The sequence below is a fragment of the Dipteris shenzhenensis genome, chromosome 29, assembly GCF_047967505.1.
Source record: "Dipteris shenzhenensis isolate YYH24624 ecotype China chromosome 29, Dip_SZ_1.0, whole genome shotgun sequence".
NCBI lineage: Eukaryota > Viridiplantae > Streptophyta > Polypodiopsida > Gleicheniales > Dipteridaceae > Dipteris > Dipteris shenzhenensis.
The window spans coordinates 37,153,962-37,171,164 of NC_141624.1; positions in this window are offsets into that span (position 1 = coordinate 37,153,962).

Below are 17,203 nucleotides of genomic sequence, written 5' to 3' on the forward strand. Positions count from 1 at the left end.
AATGGTCCCCAAAAGGGTGGACCTGTAGAGAGCTGCTGCTACTCTTGATCCACGTACTCCCCCCTGTGTCCTTGGTCTCATCTCCCCACGTGTACTCGCCGCTAACTATTGGTAGTGGGTGCTTTGGACTTTGAGGTGTCTTTGTGTAAAAGACTATGTTGCGACCTGTATGTATAGGATTCCGAGAAGTTCCCTGATTCTGACCATAAGGTACCATTACAGTTCCAAATGGTGCAAGATAGGGTCTCGGAGATTTGAGTCTCATAGACCCCACCTCCCTATGCGGGAGGGGGGGGGATGATACCCGACGGGGGCCTGTAAGAAGTCGTCCATCCCAGACTCCTGCCCAATTCCCCTCCTTACGGGGCTGATCACGCTACTGCAACAAGGAGCGCCTCTCCTCAACCTGTAGTGGGGTGAGGTCCTCATCCATGGAGATCGCTGGCTGATCTTGTAGGATGCATCGTAAGGTCGAAAGTCGTGCCTGAGCGTCATAGAACTGTATGACCAGGGGCTGGTCTTGGTTGAGGTCTCTCCCCACCATCCATGCCCTCCCGATCCTAAGCTGAGCTACACCCAGAGTAGTGGCCACGAAAGCCATCGCATCTGTCATCGGCGTAGCCTCAGTGCGTGGGATCCCACGAACTCTGATGTTGGGAGCCTTACTGGTTCTCTACTGCTGCTCCATGAGGGTAGTCGAAATGGTTGCCCTTGTGGGTTCCCGTCTTGCCACGTCGACCCATCTAGACATCTCCTCAATCACCGATTGCACGCTCGCAATCTGGGCCTCTACTACCGGTGTGCTCCTGTAATTGTACAAGTAGAGGAGAGCTCCTCCCTGAGCTGAACCATGTCCTGCCTCAGCACCTGGATGATACTAGCCCGCTCCTGAATACGACGAGCCTACTCCTGAGCCATCTGAGCCAAGTCCTGAGTGAACCTGGCCTGCTCCTGTATGTGGCGAATCAGCTCCACTTCCCTAGCTCGTATACTATGTACCTCCACGAGTAAAGTCTTCCACGAGTAAAGTCTTCCATCTGTTCGGTGGATCGAAAAGACCCTGTCCGAGCTGAAACTGAAAGGGCTGAGGTACAAAAGTGGTAAGGTGTGGTAGGATAGTAGACGGTGGTCGTGCAAGTTGAGTAATGAGAGCGGATGCCTGATGTACAGATATGGGTGTCTCAATGGTCCCAATCGGATAGGAGATGGAAGATTGAGTTAGTGGCGAAGTAATCCTAGTGGTATGAGGGAGCAGTGGCTGACTGAGAGGGAGAGGGGATGGGAAGGTCAAGAACAATGGCCCTGCGTGCATCACCTCCTGTGGGGGTGACCTGGGTGGTGGAATGGATGGGGTCTCCAAAGCAGTGGAGGAAGAGGACTCCAACAAAATGAGGAAGAGGACGACAACAAAATGCCGCCTATCACGGGAGGGGTGGCTAAAGTCGTGGCGTAGTTGAAGTAGACTTCAGTGGTAGGCCTGAAGCAAGCCCTCTTGAAGTAGGTCCTGTGTAGATGTAAGTGAGGTAACTCCTGTGGAAGCAGATGTGACTGTGGCTGATGATGATGATGATGATGACCCTTTATGAATTGATTCACTGTCCACTCCAAGTCCATTCTGGTTGAGGCATCTGTTGACATCCTCAAGCTTCGATTGCACCTGTTTGTCCTTTTCCTTCTCAGTATCTTTTCCCCTTCCTCCTATTCCCATCGGATAGAGAACTAATTGTTCTTGCTTTTTTTTTTTGCAGGTGGGGGGTCCCTAAGTCACCTAAGACAGTTAGTCCATTGACCTAAAGACCTTTAGGACAGTTAGGACAGGTAGTAAGTCTAACCAAACAAACCATGACACAGCCTATCTCTAGTTAGGTTGACCTAACCTAACCTAGCCCCAACTAACTAACTTGACCCAAAGGTAACTAAACCTAACCAACAAGGTAGGGCTCTGCAGGCAAGCGTTGTCAAAGGGGGGCCTGAGGGCATAGCCCACGGGGGCATCGTAAGCAGCACGTGACCCTGCTTCTGGTTATGGAGAGCCCCGTTGGCGCAGCCAAGAAGTCCGTGTGGGAGCAGGGAGCTGCGAGAGGGCTGGGTGTCGTTGGCACCTGCAAAGGTGAGCCCTTGTGCCCCTCCGTGTTCTTTGGTCACAGCAGCCAAGAAGCCCCGTGGAGATGGCGCAGCCAAGAAGCCCCGTGTGCTAGTAGGAAGCTGCGAGAGGGCCCGTGTGCCTTGAGCGCCGTCAGCAGCAACGAGGAATGCCCTCCATGTGCCCCAACTTCGTGGAGCCAGCGATGGAGCGTGGAACGATGGAGCGTGGAGACGAGCGTGAGCGTGAGCTTGAGAGAGTAGGGGGTACGCATCAGTTGGCACACTGGTTCAACGACCACCGTCCGACCTGCCTGAGTTGCTCTTTTGGTTGATCATTGCCCGTTGCTACGTCTTCGGGAGGCCTCACCTACAGAGAGATGGCGCAGCCAAGAAGCCCCGTGGAGATGGCACAGTCACGATGGGGAGGACCGTTACTTGTTGCTACGTCTTCGGGAGGCCTCACCTACAAAGAGACGGCACAGTCACGAGAGAGAGAGAGAGAGAGAAAACCCTCATGCAGCACAGAAAAATGATTTAGTTTCAACAAGAGCAACAAGAGCAAATGGAGGACAACTTGAATGATGAGGGAAACCCAACTACGTATCCTAGCAGACAATGGTGAAATCGACACTGCAGACAAAATTGATGCCACGGTCTTGCACTCTTGATGGCGGCCTACATCTTGAGCCAGATCTTCCTTACCACTGAACAGACAAAAATATGTGAGAAAAGGTTTCCAAGCAACAACTACAGAAGATACAATGATTACGGAATTTTGAGAGCTTCCCTCAGAGACGAAAGCGTGACTAAAAGCTGAAATTTGGCCAGATTAACTGGCCTCTACATCCTTGCTATCCTCGCTCTCCAACCGTACTGAGCCTATTTTCTTGGGTATAGACCTTGATAGACCCGAGCAGCTTTTAGCTGTTGAAGTTTTGAGCCTGCCTGCATTACCTAATTAACCAGTGAAAGTCGACCCAACTGATTGCATTAAGCAACATTGAGTTTAAAAGCACACTATCAGAAAGCTTAAGTCGAAATATCTCCTCAAAAGGTGCCCACCTTGCCTCTGAAACAATCCACAAATATTTCCATTTGGCAAGCCCCTGATTATGTAATACTCACGCCTGAACGTAAATTCTGGTAGACGTCGAGGCTCACCTTCCGCCTTTATCCCATTAGACCACCATATAGAATCTTCTAGGATATCATCCCCTGTTACACCACCCTTCCCTTCTACGAAAGCTTCCCAAAAAAACCCTTATCAGAACTCGGGGTCAGATCAGACCCTTTCACCTTGTAACCTCAACCCCAACCGCCTGCTTCATAGACTCTTATCTAAGGATCCTCTTCTGAGAACATCTTGAGGATCCACTAGATACCCCGGACCACTGATTTTAGATATCTGGAATGCTATCCCCCCTCTGATTTTGGCGCCACAATTGCACTCTAGGGGATAACATGGAATTCCTGACCTCCACCTCTGTCCCAAAGGAAAATCCGAAACCCCCTTTCCAGCTTCTTTCAACAGACCTCCATCACCTCTATCCCAAAAGAAAATCCAAAACCCCCTTTCCAGCTTCTTTCAACAAGCAGCACCGAAACCCCACAAGGGATATGCACATAAAGCGTGCTTGAATGCAGGAGGAAGTAATCGCAGAAAGGCTCAACCTTTCGATCAGAGAAAGAAGAGTGGCAAGAACCCTATTGGAGAGCATCAGCACTCCGTGGCCAACCAGCCCAATTCTCGAGTCTACAGATGATTTAGAGGCTTCACGACGCCCTCTAGGATTCCAATGCATAGATGCTCGGCTCGAGATTTCAGGATAAGACACGATCAGCCTGCAACGTGGCTAATGAGAGCTACTAAAACATGGCAAGCGACGCCGTCTCAGAAGATAAACCTGCTGCGTCCTTTTTGTTCTCTTATTCCAAATCTGCACCATCTTCGATAAGGTTTCTGATTGCTTGATTTTAACAGGAGCTCACCCAAAACTAGGTCTTGCCATGGTTCTCTGATTCCATTAGGAGAATTCTGGCCTAACCAGAACCTGGCGAGGCCTGCCCACGGCTGGTCCAAATGCAGTCGCAGGAGCCATTTCATGCAGTATTTGCTCTGACGGCTTTCCCGTTCTTAGAAATCTCGCTGATGATATATTTATGGCAGGCAGCCTAGGGCAAATTTCGGGTTCCTTGACCTTGAGCCAAGTGTTTGATTGTAGACCTTTGATCCTGGATAAACTCAAGGGCTACAAACACACTTCCAAATTGGTTTTGGTAAATTCTTGCTTTCATGTTCCAAATTTGAGGTAGCTTTTAGCTTTTGGCTTAGGTTCTCAAGGAGCGACAACTAGATCTATTGGACCGTATGTTAGTTTGCGGTTTGCCCTTTTCAAGCCTTGAGCATAAAGCCACATATGTTAGCTTTCTGATCCGCGATGATATCTTCACAAAGAAGAGCAAGGTGGTGAAGCCCAGACCTTCGTTGTATTCGAGATAGGTTTGAACCATTAAGTTCCAAACACTGGTTTGTTAAGAGCAAGGACAACCATTTTGTCATTGCTTGCAAGTACTACGGAGTTCAAGCCACTCTCTGCACTGAGTCTGTAGTGCAAGTTGGTTAGGTATCCGCAAGCTGGGAACGTTCCCAGCTCACTTGAAGGACCATAACTAGGACTAATTGCCTTAAGAGTCAGACTGCTCTGGTCCATAGCGACACCAAACTTCCATGCAGCCCCAACGACACATTACCTCGCCCAATTTGCACGAAGAGCAGATCACCCACCATGATGTCTTTGCAAGCGATCAATTCGGGTTCCATGAGCCTGTGGTTGGTACGCTTGATGGGCGGCTGGTTCGCAAAGTTCTTCGCAAATAGTTTTCAAGAGAACTTGGCATCAAGAGAACTCTATGATGCTTTTTCTTTCTGGCCTTCGAGACCCTCTTCGTGCCGGAGTTGTAAACTACTAAACAAAGCATGGATCAGAACCTGTCTGCAACAGTGACTGGCAAAAGTGGAGTGGTTACCCTTCACATTACATCCTTTGCCGTTCGTAGACGCTAAGGATAGATCAAGCCACGAGCAGGGTAGAACTAAATAAATATAATGAAGGCGGTAGAGGTCATTTCACAGATTTAAATTATAGCAAAGCATAACACCATGTTCGGAGGTTACTGATGCCAATTCGAGAGCTGCAACACTGCGAATCCTTTCATTTTATGTTCTACTCCTTATGCCTCTTCGCCTAAGGAGGCCCCCTGGTCACATCCGCTCAGTTTTTGGCTGGTTCATGCTCGGTTCCTCCACCCCTCTTGCTCGCAATCCCCACAGAACAACAAACAACTCCCTTGCTTCCTCTCCTGTACACATATCAAGCTCAATCAAGCTTTTGTTGAGAGATCACGCTCAACATCATGTGATCATATGTGCATAGAACTAACCCAATAGAGTGCTATAAAGGAAAGGGGTAGATGCCCTAATCTTAACCCTAAATGGGTTTGTATATGTTCTACATTTTCAACCAATAGAGTGCTATAAAGGAAAGGGTTAGATGCCCTAACCCTAACCCTAAATGGGTTTGTGTATGTTCTACATTTTCAGCTAAATCTAATGTACAGATAGTCATTTGTGGTGTGCTCTCTCTCCTCATCTCCACTCTTCTCCTCTCCCCTCTTCATATTTTGTCATGGTATCAGAGCATGGTTGTTCCTTCCGCTGAGGCGCCATCTTTGTGAGAGTGTGAGAGAGTAATCGAGAGATTGAGAGTTCCCGAGTGATCGCTTCCGTGAGAGAATTTTCGTCTACACTTTCATGAGAGATTTTCGTTCATCTCTTCTTCTTAGGGAGAGAAAGAGAGAGTTTTTCAGCTTATTCCACTAGAGAGAGAGAGATCTTCTTGCTGCGAGAGAGAGAGTTTCATTTCATTGAGAGTTTGTCCAGTAGAGATTTTTGAGAGATTTCAGGTTTGAAAGAGAGTGTCTAGCTCCAGCCCAGCTTGCTCTAGAGCTCCCACGACCACAAGCAGGCTCTCCAACTCTTCTGACTCCTTAGTTGAGGGCTAACTAATCATCTACAGCAAATACTCAGCCAAGACTACGTACGAGGCAGTGCATCCAGTGTGTTGGTCATTGAGTTGGAGCAAACAGGCCGAGAAAGAGGAGCCATCGACTTCATCAACCGCATGCATACGACTCTAGCTCCATATCTCTTCTAAACCTTGGAACCTCTTCTAAACTCTGGAACCTCTTTCTAAACTCTGGAACCTCTCTCTAAACCTTGGAACCTCCTTCTAAACCTTGGACCTCCTTCTAACCTTGGAACCTCTTCTAAACCTTGGAACCTCCTTCTAACCCTTAAACTCCTCCTAAACCCTGTAACCCCCAATGAAGGCGAAAGCCTTCATTACCTCAACCATGATGATACACGTTCCTTTTACACATGCATGCACTATGTTTGCTCACCATACTTAAGCCTACATCTCTCATTGGAATACAACTCGAGGTCCTAAGCTATGCGTATACTACAAATGACAACCCCTATATATTTGTAGGTGACAAAAAACCTCGAAACTCTGCATATTACTGAGAATACCCTGCTCTTCCTACGGAAACCGTAGGAAAGAGCCAACAGCTGCACAATCTGCAGGAATCCTCAATGTGTCATCAGTGGACCGATGTATAGCATGCCAAATCATTAACTCCGCTATGGATTTGCATCGAAACATGTGTTGTATTCTAGCAATGATGGGAAAGTGTCTCAAGACCTTTATTGGGATCTGCTCACCCTTCTCTATATCGTTGTTCCCCACATTCTGGGAAACTAGCCAAATCTCCATGCTCATGATGAAAGAGAATACAATCATTATGGCAAGCATGGATGGTATCATATTCCATACCCACGGTTGTCAGCATCTTCTTCGCTTCATCTCTTAATGCGGGCATGGTATCTGGTGCACGCAACATCTTCTCGAGCAACCTATTGCAATTCAAACATACATAGGGTGCATGTAAGGATGATGTGGAGCAAATGACATGGCACATGAGGCACATAGATTAGGTTGTGATGGCGATGCAAGGCCATTCCAAACTCTAACATGTGTCAGTGCAAACCAAGTGTTGAGTGGTCCCATATCATGTTACTCATTGGGGAATGCTAATGTGTTTGTTTCGTGTTTTTGGCTCTAGAAGAAGCAGGAGTGTAGCAGCATGAATAAAAACAAGAGTAAAAAGCTCAAAATTTCACTAGGCATTTCAAAGAAGATGTGACAACCTCACCCTTAGCTCATGAGAACCCTTAAATCCCCTCTCACGTTATCGTTCCATCGATGGCAAGGGTTGGCGGAGATTCAATCTTGGCTATAGATCAAGGGTGTCTTTCTTAACCGTAATGCTTGCTATCGGCAACTATCCAAGAAAATGGCCATCCTGTCATATTTGACCAGTTCATGATGACCCAATGGCCACGACAACCTCCACCGTTAGATCTAATCTAGATCTAATAGCCATCGAAGACTACTACTCTCTCACCTTAGATTGATTGCAAGATCAAACGGCCAAGAAACAATGCTTCTCATGCGCCGTTAGGTTAAATGTTCGAACTATGTAGCTACAAAATAGCGATCTACTACAGTCGTTCGATGCAAACTTCTTGATTTCCACACACCGTCAAAGCGATGACACATGGCAAAACCACCTCCCCCTGCTGTCTAGACCGCGAATCAGCAGTGATCGGTGTTCCAAGGGTTAAAAATCGGTGAAACCACCTCTTGGCCTAAAGGCCAGTTGATCGAATTACCGATTTCCTCCTCTTTAACACCTCCTCGGGTGGATTCCCTACACCATCATAGAATTAATTTAAGGCCCTTGCACAATTGCCATAATAAGAGAATCCAAAACAAAAGCTATGGCTTTGCCTTTGGCAAGCCAAAACTGTGAAATCGGGGGATCGAAGTCTCCTAGTACGAGACAACATCCTAATACAACACTAATCTAAGGAGGATGCAACCTAAGTGCAAACATGATGAAGAGAGTGCTCATGACATGTACCTCAAGTCAATTAGGTTCCAAGATAGATTAGCTTGGACTCATAAAGAGAATCTTAAGATAGTGCAAAGTGCTTGATTGATATTACTTCAAATGAACCTCCCTTTTATAGGTGAGGGTACTTACATCCATATGCTTGCTTACATGTGGGATATCTTCTCCATGCCATGTGGCAGCTTGCCCTTTACTCATACCTTTGCTCTACATGTGCTCATGGCACCACAACTCTCAAGACCTCCCCTTGGTGCCATGATACTTTGGCTACTGCAAGGTGGTCAGATGTGAGTTACAAGATCAAATCCTCCCCTGGGTGCTTACATGGCTACTCTCAGGTGGTCAGGTTTGATTTACAAAATCAATCCTTGTGTCCCAGCTTCTTGCAAAGGTGCTTTGTTCTTCCATGTGCCTTGATGCTTTATGTGTGGATGCCATGCTTTGTGCTATGGTCATCTCATGCACTTGTGCTTTCGGCTTGCTTTTTACGTTCATGTGTCAGTTTTCCATTTGTTGCAAAGGTCTTACCAATTGATTTCTTTTAATATTGGTAGTGTCTAATTGCTAACATTGATCTTGATTTGACAGGCGCATAGAGCTCGAAAAGGCGATCCTTTTCCTTTTTGGAGTGTGTCCAAATTCTTCCTGGATTGGAAGTTATGGCTTGTCAAAGTTTTTGTGAAGAAGAGGGGGCCTTGATGATGTGGCACAGGGATTCATATGCTGAATTCCAAACTGTGCTTGGCAGGGGCAATATGCTTAGGTGGCACTGCTGACTGTGTATGCTTATGTGTGGCAGTTAACCAACCCTAACTCTAACCATGGTGGGTTAAGTTAACCAGACCATGATTAAGTCTTATCTACCACGTGGCAAAACTTTGACCAAACATCATTAAACTAAACCTAGAATTAACCATGGTTTGGTCATGCCACGTGGCTCTTCCATAGAGTTGCCACGTGTCCTAAGGTTGAACCTTAGAGAAGAAAGAGGAAATAGATATGTAGCTTCTCTGAAGCGACGATGCAATGGAGAGCCGGGAAGATCTGAAGTGACGACGCGGTGGAGAGGTCGCTGTAGATGAAGTCGGGTCATGGAGAGTCTTCATTGTGTAGCAGCTGCCCGTTGATGAAGAGCCTACATTTTTCATTTGCCCTTTTTTTACACCCCCCGCCTCTGTGCGGTTTCGTGGCTCTACCCGTTTGTTTGGTTGACTTTGAAGCTACCGTGGAGATCTACATAGATGTAGAATCTATGACTTAGTCACCAGGAGGTGTAGTTGCAAGTCTAATGTGAGTTAGAGCCTGTGTTACAGGTCGTGGGAGCTGCTTTAGAAAGAGGCATGCTGTTGCAGATCTGAAGCTCCTGAAGATGCTAGAAGCTGCTCATAGTTCCATGGAAGATCAGCCTGTGTGTTGGAGATCATTGATGCGTGTTGTTGTTGGAGATTCATCGTTTGAAGGAGCCATCTGGCGTTCGCGCTATAGGTTGTCGGCGGTCCATAGTTGTTGGCTGGAGTTCGGAGTTTCTGTTGCAAGGAGATAGAGCTCTTAGTGGTTGTGAAGGTTGTGAGGCTCGTAGAAACTTGTAGTAGAAGTCGCTGAAGGCTTCGGTGGTCGACAAGCTATTGCAAGGAATTGAAGGCACGGAGCGTGGGTCGTTGTGAAGCCGTTGTGTGAAGCTTCTAATTAGCAGTCGTTTGGAGGCGTGATTGAGTAGCTGCCTACTATAGTTGATGATGTGGATGAGCTGCATGTAGAGGCGGCTGCTAGCTCCATTGCTGTTGGCTTGAAGGTAGACGGAAATGAGACTAACGGAAATTTCTAATGCATGACAGAAATTTTTTGAGGTAGAAGAGAACTCTCAATCAAAAATCTACATCTAATCTAGGAGAGCTAGGACCTAAGCTCTGATACCATGTGAAATCGGGGGTTCGAGCTCTCCTAGTCATGAGACAACATCCTAATACAATACTAATCTAAGGAGGATGCAACCTAAGTGCAAACATGATGAAGAGAGTGCTCATGACTTGTACCTCAAGTCAATTAGGTTCCAAGATAGATTAGCTTGGACTCATAAAGAGAATCTTGAGATAGTGCAAAGTGCTTGATTGATATTACTTCAAATGAACCTCCCTTTTATAGGTGAGGGTACTTACATCCATTTGCTTGCTCACATGTGGGGTATCTCCTCCATGCCATGTGGCAGCTTGCCCTTTACTCATACCTTTGCTCTACATGTGCTCATGGCACCACAACTCTCATCAAAAACCACAACCGGAGAACTATGTTTTGGAAAATTGCAAATGTTAAAACAATGGTAGAACACTAATAGAAAAGGCAGGCAGGAAACACGAAAGCAAAAAATGAGAGTAGTAGGTGGAGCTTGCCTAAGAGTGCGGCCACATGCACCACGAAATGGAGTGAAAATGGCAATTTGGCGGTTCGTGTTGTGATTACATGTAGAAGAACGCATGCAGCCAATATTCGAGATGCAGAGCTGATAATGGAGGTGCAATATTGCAAGATTTGCCTTGGACTCCACCCAAGGCTAAATAAAGATGGTAACGCTTGCCATTTTTCACAGGTCTCATCCTCTCCAGTATCAGAGTTTGACTCCTCAATCAATGTGTCATGCTCAAAGTTTCCGAGCAGTGAGGACACAAACATGTGTCCAGGCCAAGCTCCATCAAAATTCGATCGCTTGGAGGTGTGCCCTTGATTTCAGCTTTAGAACCTCCAAAGTTCGATTGCATGTGGCTGTCCTCTATAGAATGCTCGCGCAAGCAGAGCCTTCTGATGTGAAAGATCTTCCTAAAAGGAATCCTTGGTGTATGGCATAAATAAATCAAACAACCAACTACCTGCTGATAGAGAGTGACATCACATGCACTGCTGCCATCCTCAAAAGAGAAATGAAAACCAAGCTCTAATGGTGTGGATACTGGCTTGCAATCTTCAAACTAAAAACGCTGCAAACACAAGCCAAATGAATAGAATTTAAGGAGTTAGAATCATCTCATGAACCTTGGTGGCGTTCATAAACACCTTAGTATCTCTTACCTTAACCACACCTATTCATGTGAACCTTCCGTCATGTCATCACCTTCAATGGTGTCCATATCCCAAGAAGTCGTGGACTAAGTGGAGGTATGCAAGATTATAGTTGATGTAATGATATGAGGCAATGACAAAGCGTTTAATATTCACATAGTGCTAATATGAACTATGTATCATTGCCTTAACTATGTTGACACACTATGTAAACAAGAGGCACATGTGCCTAGAGCACTGCCCCCAAGAGGCTGAGTATAACTGCAGTTGCTCCACTTTCAAAATAGAAAGTTTGTAGTAGCTAGAGATCTGCCCCTAATGGGGCAGTGCTAACAAAAATCATACAGAAAAGTTAAGTCCCAAAGTCCACAACTTGTAACTTAAAGAAAAAAATGAATTGGCTAGTATTTGAATGTTCAAATGAGTACATCTGATGTATCAAAAATCATAGATCGCAGGTAGCTCCTCTCCTGCACATATATCGTCTATGGTTTCAACACAAATGTATCCATATTCTGCAACATGTGCTCTCCTCCTCGAGATGGACCAAGGTGGTAAATAAGGCAAAAATACATAACAAACATTTGGCTTTGAATTTGTATTTCTACAGCTGTTGATATACCCAGCCACATTGCCATGCCGAACATCGCCAACAATGTACACCATATCCTCCATAGAAACATAAGGGTCCTCTTGGATAGAGTACTTCTCTAGCCTTGGTCTAACCTCACACAATTCTTTCCAATCTTGATACACATATTTGTCACCTCCGTAATGGAGAATTGTACTCCCTCTCTTAATGAAATCATGCACAAATGAGGTGTGGCCAGCGCCTATAATAGTTGACTGATGCACCTCAAAATCCACATTTTTAATTTGAAAGACTTCCTTAATGGGGATAGGAAACTTTGGTGGATCATGTCTTGGTACGTACATACTTAGGCAAGATTTTAAAGTATATCTATCTGCATGGTAAACGATAACCCAATTAGCCCAAAAAACATTACAGTAACTTGAGACAAAATCAATTGAAAATTTGGCATATGTACCTTCATGGAAAATATGCATTTAGAAGTCTCTTTAGAAAGGCCTTAGCAATGTGCTTCTTGATATAGCGACCTTTGTACACTAGCTCTATAGCCATATGAGAAGCTTGCAAAGCACTCATACTATTGATGGGTGGAGCAGTCCATAGCATATTTATTTGTGACATGTTAAGTTGAGGAAAGTATTCACCACCACCATGACGGCATATGGAATGCGCCCTTCTCTCTTACCCTCGCGGTCTGTAGGAGGAAGCTTTCCTATATTATATTTTGTTATTGACCATTGATGATTTTGATCACTCCATTCTTCAAGAACTTCCTAGATGAGGTTGAAACTTTATGGCCCTCCACCACCGGTAATTGCCCATACCGATTACTCTCAATCACGATGCACACATCATTGGCCGCTTCAAGTTATAGCAAGTAAGGCATCAACTCACCTAGTAGAATGTTATCTTCATTGTCTTGCACATTAAACGTAAGAGAAAATATGCAATTTGATGGAGGATTGATACAAGCTGGAGAGTCATCAATAAGTATTGTCCTCCTAGCATCACATCCATTCTCATAACACTTGGTGAAAAACGGCGTTTGTGGTGAGTTTGACCACGATGAGCATGATAATTTGCACATGCCTCAACATAGGTTGGATTCACATGTGTAAAATATCATGCCCATCAAGTATGAGCGCATTCTTATGACACACCTCAGATAGTTTCTTTTGGCAGTTGTGCATATTACTTGGTGAAAAATGGGGTTTGTGGCAACATCGACCATCCAAAGCATATCTGATGGGCATGATAATTTTTAGATGTATCCAAATATGCAGGATAAATGCCTACAAGCTCCTCTCTAAGTGCTTTGTCTTGCTTCATTACCAATGCCCTTTGAGCCATGTTGGTAACTTCCTTGTTGTCTTGCTTGGACTTGATGAGTACAATGTCGCTCGACTCTATCTCCTCTTGGATCTTTCTCACACTGTCATCATCCAATCCCAACAAGTGCCTCATATTTGTTATGGTCGGTTGACGACCTCTCTCCTACACTGATCTCAAAAATTGTATCCATTTTTCATGTATGTCGTCCTCATAGTGGTCACCATATGGGTGTCTTTGGTGGCGAAGTTGGCACCCATGCAACATTTGCAATTGACACAAAATTTTGAAAAGAAAATCATAAAAAGTACATACAATAGATGAGATCGAGTCAGACATCCATAGCATTCTTTCAAAATTGATGACAATCTGATTATTCTCACTTAAGAGAGAGTGGCACTAGTGCCATTCTCATGATTCTCTCTATGAAAAATGGCACCAGTACAACTCTCTCTTTTGTGAAATAACTAGATCCGATCTCCAAAATAACTTGTAACTTGAATTGAAAAATATACTTAAATTTTCATGAACAAATATAGCAATAAAAGAGAGGAATACTTACATCCCAATTTTGGCAATCTACATGACCTTTCACAAGTCCTGGGGCTGGGCTTATTTGGTCGTCCAAACGCAGCCCATTGGGACCTTAAATGCTGCAAGATGTCAATGTATGGCTGGTTCTTTAGAACTATTTGAGCCTCCATGTTAGCCATTGATGATATCTTGTAGCTCACACCGACCGGAGCATTGACAACAATGCGTGACTTCCTCCTTGTATAGAAGCTCTTCCTTGTAGCAACCACTTCTGCTTGTGGTGCACTTTCCACGAAATTTTTTGCTGCAAGTATTGAGTGCTGTCCTGCAAGAATCCAATAATTATATTCCCGCAATATTTCTTTTGTACCTCATCCTTACGTATTGGAGTGTTTGAGTGCATGTGGAACGGCATGAGATATGTGCATGTTGCCGGGTGTTTTGACATAGTAGCAAATGTGTGTACCAATTCATTGACATAGGAAAGAGGCAAGGTTCTATACACATATTAACTTGGTGCTTTATGGCAATTCACAACCAAAATCGACACCTCGTACTCAAGCCCAAAGGGGAAATACTTTACATAATCCATAAATCCTGACAAGCTAGTATCCTTCTTCTCAAAATTTTGAATTTTCTTTTGGATTGCTTTATAATCAATATTTTTCATTGCTTTCTCATGTGGCACTATTCTGTCTTCTATTCCAGATACATTTGGCTTTGTCCCCAAGAGTGCTTGTATCCCCAGTCATATCTTTGTTGAACACCTTCTCTTTAGTCGTTCTAGTGCTAGATAGTGGACTTGACTCTTTCTCCTTAGCCTTCTCTTTGCTTTTTTATTCAATTCTCTTGAGTTTCTTTGATCTCTTATTAGTCATGGAATTATCTTCCTTTAAAGTCTTTAACACTCCAGAAAATGCGTCCAAGATTTGAGTGTTGTTTAAATTCTCACGGTCAATGGTCCATCCCTTGGATTCCATCGAGTCATCCATATTGGATATCATCCTAGCAAGTGGGATCCAAAGGATACACTATAGAACCATCGGGATGAACCTCAAGACAATCTGTTTCTTGGGACTTCTGTTTTCACCTTTCCTGCTAGCATGGCACTACTGCCAATCTACTTGGCATTGACATAGACATAGAATGAGAATGGCAAATTGATTGAGATTGTGGAGATTGGCACTAGTGCCATTCTCCACAAACTCTCATGAATTAGGGTGGCTCCTATGGTCCAAGGTCAAATAATTCCTATGCATCACATTATTAAAGCTCAAGGTCTAGTAGTTATGTTATTAATCCTAAAACAAAGGACTAGACTAGTGACAAAATAAGGAGGTACATGAATTGCATGAGATTGGCACAAGTGCCATTCTGTACAAACTCACATGGAGAATTCTCTACAATCTAACTTCAGTGGGCACTGATCTGATTTTGTGTGTGATTGGCCCAAATGAGAGTTGGCACCAATGCAATTCTGATAGAGAGTGCCATCCTGATAGAGAATGACAATGTCTCAAAAATGTTATGCATAAATGTTCCCACATATGTTTCCATGTTCTCTATTAGCATGGCAATGCTGCCAATCTACTTGACACTGACATAGACATAGAATGAGAGTGTCACCCGTGCCATTCCGATAGAGAGTGGCACCAGTGCCATTTTGATAGAGAGTGGCACCAGTGCCATTCTGATAGAGAGTGCCATCCTGATAGAGAGTGCCAATGTTCCACATCTGTTTCCATCTTCCCTATCAGCATGGCACTACTGCCAATCTACTTGACACTGACATAGACATAGAATGAGAGTGGCACCAGTGCCATTCTGATAGAGAGTCACATCCTGAAAGAGAGTGCCAATGTTTCACATATGTTCTCATCTTCCCTATTAGCATGGTACTACATACATAGACATAGAATGAGAGTGGCACCAGTGCCATTCTAATAGAGAATGGCACCAATGCCATTCTGATAGAGAGTGCCATTCTGATAGAGAGTGCCATCTCTCTCTCTCTCTCTCTCTCTCTCTCTCTCTCTCTCTCTCTCTCTCTCTCTCTCTCTCTCTCTCTCTCTTAGGCTCTCCAGCAAGATCCCCTCCCTCTGTCTTGGCCTCCCACCACCTTGAGAACCTTCTACAATAGGCCAAACTTGATCACACGCGAGCGAGATGGATTGGATTAGATGAACTGGATTCCTCTTCTTCCTCTCTCTCTCCCTCTCTCTGGCTCTCACTCTATGTCTTTCTCTCTACTTCATGAACCGGATTCCTACACTTATCCTCTCTCTCTCTCTCTCTCTCTCACACACACACACACACACACACACACTCTCTCTCTCTCTCTCTCTCTCTCTCTCTCTCTCTCTCTCTCTCTCTTTCTTCCTCTCTCTCGATTTCTCTACATAACAAATTGGGAGGTATATCTTGGGAAAAACGAGTGATAGAGGTGAAGGAAAGTAATCTACAACATAAAGTATACAAAAGGTGAAATAAATAATTGACCAAAAGTGGTCCGAGGATAAGACTACCTCAAAAAGGGTGCTTCTTTCACTTTACGTCATTGTCTGTTCACTCACTTTCTATCACTCTTGAAGGAGGGGTGGCTCATTGTGCATCCCTCACTATCGCTCCCTCACTTTCCTTCTCTCACTTTCCCTCCAAGACAATGGCCAATTACTACGTCACTTCATTTACTGAACTCAAATTCTATCTTAGATCCCTTTTGTATGGACCCATGAGCGGAAAATCATTTGAGGAGGATATGTTACGCACATGGCTACTTGATTTGAACTCAACAGAAGAGGTGAATATCTCTAGCATTCTTTTTTGCTTCTTTTAATCACGTACTTCTTATGCTAACGAGCTAATTTTCATACAGGATATGGTGGCGGCTAGAAGCTGTATTGAACAAAACAATAAAGATGAGGAAAGCCAGGAGCAAAAACAGGAGTTGTTGAATGCTTACAAGTCGGTGGAAGATTTGAAATAGGTTGTGAGGAAAGTTTGTGAGGAGATTTGCGATGCCAGCCTTGGCTATGCATGGCCTGTGAATTTAAAGTCCACTTGTTTTCATGAAGCCAATGCCATAGTAGGCACTTTCGAGGACATATGCTCTCTCTAATGGTGTAATAGTCAAGTGATGGAAATTTAATTCCACAGAGACTTATGTGTTTTCTAAAGTTGTAATAGAGAAGAAATGGAACTACAGTTCCACAAAGACTTTTTAGTTCTCTAACGTAATAGAGAAGGGGTCAAAATATACTTCACTCTCTCTTACAAGGACTCTCTCTCTCTCTCTCTCTCTCTATATGTGTGTGTGTGTGTGTGTGTGTGTGTGTGTGTATGTGTGTGCACACAGAGTGTGTATAAAAAAAAGCGATTAGGAGAGTTGGGAACTTCCTAACCTCCATATTGCTTTCTTTTGTACACTCTCTCCTCTCTCAAACTCCACCCCCTATCTCCATCTCTCACTCTAGCTCTTTTCCCCACCACCCCCCCTCCTTCCCTCTCTCTCTCTCTCTCTCTCTCTCTCTCTCTCTCTTTCTCTCTCTCTCTCTCTCTCTCTCTCTGTGTGCACTT